Below are 9,636 nucleotides of genomic sequence, written 5' to 3' on the forward strand. Positions count from 1 at the left end.
TTATTAAGGGCAAAAATTCATGACTAATGGGGGACAGGGGACAATGTGTAAATATTCTCCTTTTCCATCTCTTGGGTGGACAGTTTTGAAGTATATTCACATGGCTGCACAGAGCTCCCAGGGGGATCATACCTAGGTGCCCCAGGGATAATCAGCTTCATGACACACTGTTTTCCTATTTCATCTTTCTCAGTCCTGCACTTCTAATCCTTGCGATTACTTCCCCCAATTTACCACCTGGATCAGGCTGCTTCTTCAGGGAAGCCTAGATTAGGACAGTGTCTTTTGAGTTTTGCAGTGAACTGAATCTTGCCTTGCTTTCCTCTTTTAACATACTCTTATACTATATGTACAAAACATAGTATGTTTATTTATATGACATATATTTTTTCTTAATTCTCTTATGTTTAATTCCTTCTGTAAAAATTAATAAACAGAAATCTCAATTAAATAGAGTTGGGAGACTATCAGGGGGAGCTCTCATGGCCTGAACAGATAGCAGAGCCCAACAGGAAGAAGACAGACTCCTCTTCTTTCCTGGCAAGGACTCAGCCAGTGAAAAGCCATGGACTCTGTTAAGAATAATGCTCCCAACTTCCTTTTCCCCTCTATAAAAGTGTTTTTCTTCCCTTGTCCTGTGGGGAATTTGCTCATGGTTGCAGACCCTGAATTGCAATTCTCTGCTATCCTGAATAAATCCATTGTTGCTGGGGAAGTATCTGGCAGTCTATCTGTTTCAAGTCAACACTTGTATATTCCCTTTTTCACGATAATGATTTGTATATTTCTATGTATAAATATTTTCAGAGATTTTTCTTTTTGGTTCCAAACTAGTTTATTTAAGGGTTCCATTTTCACTCCTCAATAGATTTTATGTATTTCTCATATGCTTCTTCACTCATTAGTTCATCTAGTTCTGAAGGATTCCTTAGTGTCATCTTGATCAGCCAACCATCTTCTTAACAAGATTTGTTGACAAGTCCTGGGTTTTCTGCTAGAGCTTCATTCATTTCAGTTACTTCTCCTGATAGAGGAGAATAGAGTTCACCAGAAGCTTTCACACTTTCCAAAGCACCAACCTCCTCTCGTTTGTTCAATTTTGTCCCAACTTCAGGCAGACTACGGTAAACACCTCCCAAAGCTTCCTGTGCAAAATTGCTCATTCCCACTGTACCAACACCATTTTCTGTTGGTACCCACTCACGTCTGTCTGTGAATTTACGCAGGGAGAGCAGAGCGTGGCAGTGCACAGCGTTTAGACATCAGCCACCCACAGCCCCCAGGGCCCTGGTGGGCAGGACAAGGCAGGCACCCACTCAGCAGAGTGCAGGCTGCAGACGCAGGTCCCCACGCTCTGCGCTGCTCCTTACCATATTTTTGTTTTAGCAGTTACTTTTTTAAAAAAAAAATTTATTTATTTATGTAAGGCTGCATTGGGTCTTCGTTGCTGCGTACGGGCTTTCTCTAGTTGTGGCGAGTGGGGGCTACTCTTTGTTGCGGTGCGAGGGCCTCTCATTGTGGTGGCTTCTCTTGTTGTGGAGCACAGGCTCTAGGCACATGGGCTTCAGTAGTTGTGGGTCGTGGGCTCTACAGTGCAGGCTCAGTAGTTGTGGTGCACGGGCTTAGTTGTTCCGTGGCATGTGGGATCTTCCCGGACCAGGGCTCAAACCCATGTGCCCTGCATTGGCAGGCGAATTCTTAACCACTGCGCCACCCAGGGAAGTCCTAGCAGTTCCTTTTTTATTTTTATTAACTGTGGTTGTAAGAGGTCGTCAAGAGGATGTGACTGCTAGTTGACCCTAGAGCTGGACCAGGGCAATGGAAGATTCCTCACCCCCTCCCCTGTCCTTGCAGTGCACACCTTGCTCTCTGTTCCCACAGTGGGAGCTGTTTTCAAAGACGCAGGCTTGAGAGGGCAATGTGTTGAGATGATCTGGACTCTGCAGGTGAGTTAAACCTCATTTTAAGCCCTCTGTATAAACTTTTAAGTTTCTAGTAGGCAGGTGTAGAGTATCTACTTGTTACCGACCCGGGTTCTTGGACTCTTTAATCAATAGAAATTGATAACAGGCCAGAGAGGAATTCAGGCAAGGCTCTATTGGGGCCGTTGGTGCAGCACGAGGGCAAAACAACTAACAGGTGCCCTTGCTCACTCTTTGAGTAGCGTGGGCGAGCTGGTTCATTAAATGGGGTGAGGGTGGGGCCGATGGGTGGGTCGGCCTGGAGGCGTGGCTTACGTGGTCTGCCCACCCCATTGGCAGTGCTGAGCGCAGGGATCATGCGCAGTACCCTGCTTTTGCTCCGGACGCCTCCGAAGTAGCAGTTGCCTTTCGGCTTTTTTGTATCTTATTGTTTATACCTTGCCCCGACTGCGTATGTGTGCAGTTATGTTTGCTCCCTTATAATTTCTTAGAATTCTGTTGCTGGAGGAGATGTCTGTTCAGGTGCAAGCACTGCAGCACAGGGTCCCAGGTCCCAGCCCGTCTCATACTCGTCGTGCAGCTGCCCCAGACAAGCCTGGTGAGTTCCCTTGCTTAGTTAACCTGCCACCTACTAATCTGGCGTGGCCTGTTTCTTTGGTTTCTCCTTGCCTTTCTCTGTGCATGGGGGCCAGTTTGTGAGCAAACAACTGTACTGTTGATTCCTTTGTACAAGCAATGATGGAATTAGTCCAATGTTAACTTCGTTTTCATCTTTCTATTTTACCATGCGATATTTTTTGTTGACTATGTTATTTTTTTATTAATGTTACCTTTATGTCTTTAAATATATCTATGCCATGATTACTTGATTTATTATACCTGTAGAATATGTTTTGATACTTGGTGATAAGAGACGAAGAAACCCATGCATATTCACTGTCTCTCATTTTCCCTTCCCCATCAGCTTTATTTACCTATTTTTTGTCCATTTATAGTCTTTTATATAGCCTCCACATTATTTTAATTTTATGATAAAATGGATTCATTATACATTCATTCTTGTGCCACAGGTTTTTTGTTCATTCTCTGGTAATTTCTATAGAAAACTCTTGAGAACTATATTTTAATTTTTTATTTAAAAAATTATTTTTCTCTTGCCTTTATTTGGACCAGAGTTTGGTTATGTCTTATGTCACACTTTTCTTTCTTCAGACTTTGTAGGCATTGCTTTGTAGTCTCCTTGTATTAAGAAATTTGAAATTCAGCAATTTTAGTAGATCATGTTTTCCTGTTGATTGTATGTATAATTACATTTGAAGTGCATTCATGTTCTAATTTGTGTTGTCTAAGTTGTGTTGTCTGGTTTTCTTAGCATGTCTTCACGTTTTGGAGTTTTGATTGAAAGTTTAATTTTGAATTGATGTTTCTTCACACTCCTTTTCTGTCCCCACTCTTCCCTGCCTAGGGGTTTAATGATTGTCTTTTAGGACTGCAGTCCATAAGCAGGTCTCATTATTCATTTTGTGGCTCCTGCTTCTAAGCAGTATTGGTGAATTCACAGGTGTAATCACTGAGCCAGTGGAGCGCTTGGTTTAGTTTTTGGTTGAGAGACTTCGCCTGTGTTTTTGATGTCTCTAGGCTTTAAGTGACTGTGGTTTCTCACTATTGAGACTTGGCACTCAATACTGCACTATTTACATGCTAGCATTATTGACAATTTGTACCAGATGATTCTGTTTTGTGTGGGGCTTTTTGTGTCTGTATGCGTTGTAGAACGTTTTACAGAATCTCTAGCCTCTATGCACTAGATGTGAGTAGCATCTTTACATTCCCAGTTCTGACAACCAAAATACTTCCTGACATTGCCAAATGTTTCCTGGGAGACGAAAGCACCTCCAGTGGAGAACCACTGTGCTAGGCAAATGGTGGGAATATATTTCAGTCTTTTATCCCAAGAGGGAAATAGCGCCACCAAAGTCTTTTGCTTCAAGTAATAGCCTGGTTTCTGTCTCTGTTTCCCCGCATGCTGTCACTCTCTTTTTCAGACTTAGAGGTCTACAGCTCATGGCTTCAGCCTGGCTGACCACTTTTCACTCAAGAGATGTTTATCTTGATTTTGAGATATTTATAACATTTTCGTATTTCTATTTTTACCTTTATGTATTATTGCTCATTGTTTGGAACAGAGAGGTTGCATCGGAGTCAGAACTAATGGAGTTATCTTTACTGGAAATCTTCACCACTGTTATATTTATAGGGTGGTCAGTATACTTCTACTTCAATTCAGTCACCCCCAAAACAGTGGATAAAATAGGCGTGGCAAGGGAAAGCTAGTATCATATTGTTGAGTTATGATACTCCTCTGTCTACTGTCATCCATTTCTCCCACCATTCCCAACCTGCTTGATCTTTCCTATTAGTATACAAACAAACCCTTGTTCTGGTTTACCAAAATATCCCATGTAATCTGGCTGTGGCCTAGCCCTCTGACATCATCTGGTAATCACTATAGGTTAGTCACAGTAGGATTCTCTCTTTTTTTTTTTGGCCAAGTTAAGCTCTTTCCTTTTTTTTTTTTCTATTTAACTCATATATATACCCATCTTTTATTTTCCAAAGAAAATAGTACAACTTTGCCATAGATTGCTTTCAACAAGGATTAGTTTACACATAAAAAGATGGTGGGGGGCAGAGATTTAAAAAAAAAAAACCCAAAGACTATTTCTAGAAAAGTTACAAGCTCATTCCATTTTAGAACCCTGTGGTGATCTTTGTATCTGTGCTCAGTTTGTTTCTCCTGGTCATTTAAATATCAGTTTAAATATCACCTTCAGCAGAGTTAACTATCCGTTCAAAAATATCTACTCAATTATTCTCTTACATTGCCCGATTTTAGTTCTCTCTGTATAAGCTTCCAGTCTCCAATATTCTTTTAAATTTGTTTATTTTCCATTTCCATCTACTGTAATGTAAGCTCCTTGAGGGCAAAGACCTTCTTATTGTTTAGTACTATATTGTTAGTGTCTTGAGGGCAAAGACCTACTTATTGTTTAGCACTATATTGTTAGTGCCAAGAATAAACCTGACCCATAGTTAGAAATTAATGATAAATATTTACTGAATAATAATAAATGCAAAAACACGCTGTGCATGAATACTGTTGAATCTATTCCTTTAGTATAATTATCCTAAAAGGAGTCTTGAAGTACCTTCTCATTCTCTGAAGTTTTTAGAATAATTGCTTAATAAATTTATTAAGTGTGACATCAGTCCCATTTTGTCATATCCTAGGCCCATTTTTCATGGGGAAATGTGCAAATAATCTCTGGTGTAGAATGCCTCACAAAGACAGTGTTATCTAAGAGACAAGCTTAAACGCAAATTGAAGATGCTTTCAGTAGTTGGTGACTGGCTCTTTTAAACTTCCTTTGGAGGTCAGGTATTTAGTCTTTAGGCGACCGTATGTTGTAGCATATAATTGGACTTGAAAGTTTGTTGCATTCTGTTTTGTTATTTATAAAAAATATTAATTATAAAGATATAAATTGTTCTAAGGAGGTAGTTTGAAAAATATGTGAAATGCTTATTAGGGAATAGATTAGTCACTGGTTTCTGTTCCAAATATTTTTGTGGTATTTTACAAAGAAATGTCTCGAGAAGGGAAAGGTATAAGGGCCTCTGAAAACTAGGTTGTCAAGCCAAGAAGTTAAACCTGTATTTCAGTTGATGTATCTGGAAAATGATACTAATAATAAATAATCTCTTCTGACTTTAGATGATGACTATGATAATAAAATTAAATAAATGTATAAGTACTTTGAACACAGTATGGTAAAAATGCAAGTTATTTCTAGTAGCTACAACAAAATGATCACAGTAATATTGAGTTAGCTTTAGGATATTAAATAAAGGCTGTAATTCCATGGGTGGCATTTCCTTTTTGTCCCTTGTGAGATGATGTCATCGTTTTAAAAAGCTAGAGGAGCCAAAGCCCTCCAGATTCTCAGTGTATATTGGACACCATTTCAGTGGGCCAACATTTGAGAATGATAACCACTCGATGACCATAAGTAATATCTTTCTCCTTATTACTTTCATTGGTGAAGTTTGTTTCCTCTTTATAATTTAGTTTTGTTTTGTTTTGTTTTTTTTTTTTTGCGGTACGGGGGCCTCTCACTGTTGCAGCCTCTCCCACTGCGGAGCACAGGCTCCGGACGCGCAGGCTCAGCGGCCATGGCTCACGGGCCCAGCCGCTCCGCGGCATGTGGGATCCTCCCGGACCGCGGCACGAACCCGTGTGCCCTGCATCGGCAGGCGGACTCTAAACCACTGCGCCACCAGGGAAACCCTATAATTTAGTTTTAAGAATGCTGATTACAGTGGTGACTGTGCCTCAAATTTCGATTCTTTCCTTTTCTTCTTTCTGGCAGTATGATTCTAAACTTATTCCCAAAGGCTTTGAGTGAAAGCTGATATACCTAGTTTTGCTTTTGGAATTTAGACAATAATCGAGAGTAAAAAAGTTATTGATGGAAGTGTTAGTTAGAATATATTATATCTGCAGGAAACTCCAGATGTAGACTGTGCCCTCAGCATTGTTCTTCTGTGACGTAGAACTGTTTGAGAGAAAGGAAGTCCTGGAGTCCTATGTCTGAGAGTTGCATTTTGTTTTACAACTCAGTGGTACATCCATACAGCTCCCAAGCAAACCAGTTAGTTCAGTAAACACCTGAAAAACGGTAAAAACGATGACACCAATAAAGTGAATTTCTGTCTCCTTTTTTGTTCTTTTCCAGTATACATACTTACAGACATACAAGTACTTTTTAGACAATTGAGAAGGATAAGCTAAGGGTGAAAATTCTTTTTTCTAAAGATGTTTTCTGAAGGGGTCTAGGTAGTAAAAATGAAACAATATCATTCAATAAGGCAAATTTATTCAGCACCAGTAGTGTTTTAGGTTAAAAAGATGTTTACTATAGTAATTTTAATAAAGCACATTTACCTGTTATTAAGAAACTAATTTTATTACACAGAGTAATTATTCTGTACCTTTACTAACACAGAATATTGCTATCTTTTCATAATTTCTGAGATTTTGACATATGTCATAGCATATGCTGTGTGAGTCTTTTAAGTGTACAATTTAATGGTCTATTACTGTGCTCACAGATTATGAGTAACCACTGCCTCATTCTAGAACATTTATATCACCTCAAAATCAAGCTCCATTAGTACTAACTCCCCATTCTCTCATTCCCCCAGCTCCTGACAACTACTAACCTGCTTTCTCTCCCTATGGCTTTACCATTCTGGCCACTTAATAAAAATGAAATCATACAATATATGGCCTTTTGTGACTAACTTCTTGCACTTAGCATAGTATATTTCGTGTTCATCATTGAAATACTGATAGCTTATATCATCATTTTATTCCTTTTTAATGGCTGAATAATAACATCAATGTTTTATTCCTTTGTATGGCTGAATAATATTCCGTTGTATGGCTATAATTTATTTTTGCATTCATCAGTTGACGGCATTAAGGTTTTCACTTTTTTGGCTATTATGAATAATGTTCCTATGAGCATTTGTGTAGAGGTTTTTGTGTGGACATGTGTTTTCAATTCTCTTGGGCATGTATCTAGGAATAGAATTCTGGGTCATATGGAAACACTATGTTTAACTTTTTGTGAAACTGCCAAACTGTTTTCTAAAGTGGTTGCATCATTTTACAATTCCGTGAACAATTCATGAAGCTTCCAATTTCTCTACATCCTTGCCAGCACTTGTTATTGGTTGTGGTTTTTTTTTTGTTTGTTTTGTTTTTTTTAAGCAATCCTGGTGGATATGAAGTAGTATCTTTGGTCTTTGGTTTTGATTTGTATTTCACCTACGGATGTTGAACATTCCTTGGGAGAATATCTTCTTGGAGAAATGATTATTCAGATCCTTTGCTTGGGTTATGTGTCTTTTAATGGTGGATTTCCAAGTCTTTTATATATTCTGCATTCAAGACATTTATCAGATATAAGATTTGTAAATATTTTCTCATTTTCTGTGGATTGTCTTTTCACTCCCTTGACAGTGTGCTTTTTTTTTAAAAAAATTGAGGTATAACTGATATAACGTTATATTGGTTTCAGGTGTACAACGTAATGATTTAATATTTATGTATACTGAGAAATGATCACCACAATAAGTCTATTGATAGTGTGCTTTTGGTGCACAAAACCTTTTAATTTTGGTAATGTCCAATTTGTTTTTCTTTTTTTGTTTGTGCTTTTGGGGTCATTTCCAAGAAACCATTGCCAAATCAAAGATTGAAGAGATTTACTCTGAAGATTTTGACTAAGAGTTTTATAGCCTTAGAGATTCCATTTAAGTCTATGATTCATTTTAAGTTAATATTTATATCTCTTGTGAGGTCAGGGTACAACTTTACTCTTTTGCATGTAGATACTCAGTTATTTCAGCACCTTTCCCACCCCTCCCTGTGCATTGAATTGACCCTTGCAAAAATGTAAGAAGTTATTTCTGTACTCTCAGTTCTATTGATATATATGTTTATTCTTATGTAAGCACTACATTGTCTTGATTACTGTAGCTTTGTAATAAAATTTCCCAGCTTTATTGAGATATAATACACATATAACATGGTGAGTTTGAGGTGTACAGCCTAATAACATGATACATGTTTATGTTGTAAAATAATTACCACAATAAGGTTAGTTAACACATCCATCACCTAACATAATTATCATTTTCTTTTGTTGTGAGAACATTTAAGATTTACTCTCTTAGCAGTTTTCAAGATTATAATACAGTATTGTTAATTATAGTCACCATGCTTTACATTTGAGCCCCCAGAACTTATTTATCTTATAACTGGAAGTTTATACCTTTTGACCAACATCTCCCTATTTTCCCCAACTCCAAGCCCCTGGCAACCACTATTCTACTCTCTGTTTCTATTTGTTCGGCTTTTAAAGATTTATATAGTATTTGTTCTTTCTCTGTCTGACTTATGTCACATAGCATTATGCACTCACGGTCCATCCATGTTGCCAAAAATGGCAGGATTTCCTTCCTTCTTATGGCCGAATAATATTCCTTTATATGTATATGTATGTATACCACATTTTCTTTATCCATTCATCTGTTGATGGACTTTTAGGTTGTTTCCATGTCTTGGCTATTGTGAATAATGCTGCAGTGAACATGGGAGTGAAGATACCTCTTTGAGATTGTAATTCCATTTCTTTCAGAAATATACCCCAAAATAAGACTTTGGATCATATGGCAGTTCTATTTTTAATCTTTTGAGGAGCCGCCATACTGTTTTCCATAATGGCTGCACCAATTAACATTCCCTCCTACAGTACCCCAGAGTTCCCTTTTCTCCACATCCTTGCCATCATTTGTTATTGCTTGTCATTTTGATAATAGCCATTCTAACAGGTGTGAGGTGATATATCATTGTGACTTCGATTTGCATTTCCATGTAATTAACGATTTAGAGCATCTTTTCATATACTTATTGGCCATTTGTATGTCTTCAGGTCCTCTGCCCACTTTTAATTTGGATTGTATTTTTTTTGTGTGTGTGCTATTGAGTTTTATGAGTTTCTTATGCATTTTGAATATTAACCCCTTATCAGATATATGGTTTGTTACTATTTTCTCCCATTGTATAGGTTGCCTCTTCAGTTTG

General features: G+C 38.0%; 1 pseudogene; it reads right to left on the reverse strand.

The window, feature by feature from the left end:
- Positions 1 to 854: 854 nt before the first annotated feature.
- LOC132522620 (glycine cleavage system H protein, mitochondrial-like) lies at positions 855 to 2,280 on the reverse strand (annotated as a pseudogene).
- Between the last annotated feature and the right edge of the window lie 7,356 nt (positions 2,281 to 9,636).

Source organism: Lagenorhynchus albirostris, chromosome 7, assembly GCF_949774975.1.
Source record: "Lagenorhynchus albirostris chromosome 7, mLagAlb1.1, whole genome shotgun sequence".
Classification (NCBI taxonomy): Eukaryota; Metazoa; Chordata; class Mammalia; order Artiodactyla; family Delphinidae; genus Lagenorhynchus; species Lagenorhynchus albirostris.